Source organism: Penaeus monodon, chromosome 32 (assembly GCF_015228065.2).
Source record: "Penaeus monodon isolate SGIC_2016 chromosome 32, NSTDA_Pmon_1, whole genome shotgun sequence".
NCBI classification, from domain to species: domain Eukaryota; kingdom Metazoa; phylum Arthropoda; class Malacostraca; order Decapoda; family Penaeidae; genus Penaeus; species Penaeus monodon.
The window spans coordinates 27,366,376-27,366,668 of NC_051417.1; positions in this window are offsets into that span (position 1 = coordinate 27,366,376).

Sequence of the window (293 nt, forward strand, 5' to 3'; positions counted from 1 at the left end):
GGAGAAAGACTGATTGACACACACAGACTTGCACAGAAAACAGAAAGGTATAGACATGAGTACCAATACCCAGCATCCACAATCACCGATCAAAGTAAAAAAAACAACCGGATTCCGGATAAGATTCTTAAATTAGATAAGAAAACAATGTTGCTTTCTTAACTAGAGACAGCACCCGTCTTGATAATTCAAGCCATGGCCGAGAAAATGTCAGCATGCATGACATTCATCGTGGAAGAAAACACCGCATGACAGAACGAAAGATGTTATGGAAAGGTCAGCGTGCCACATTT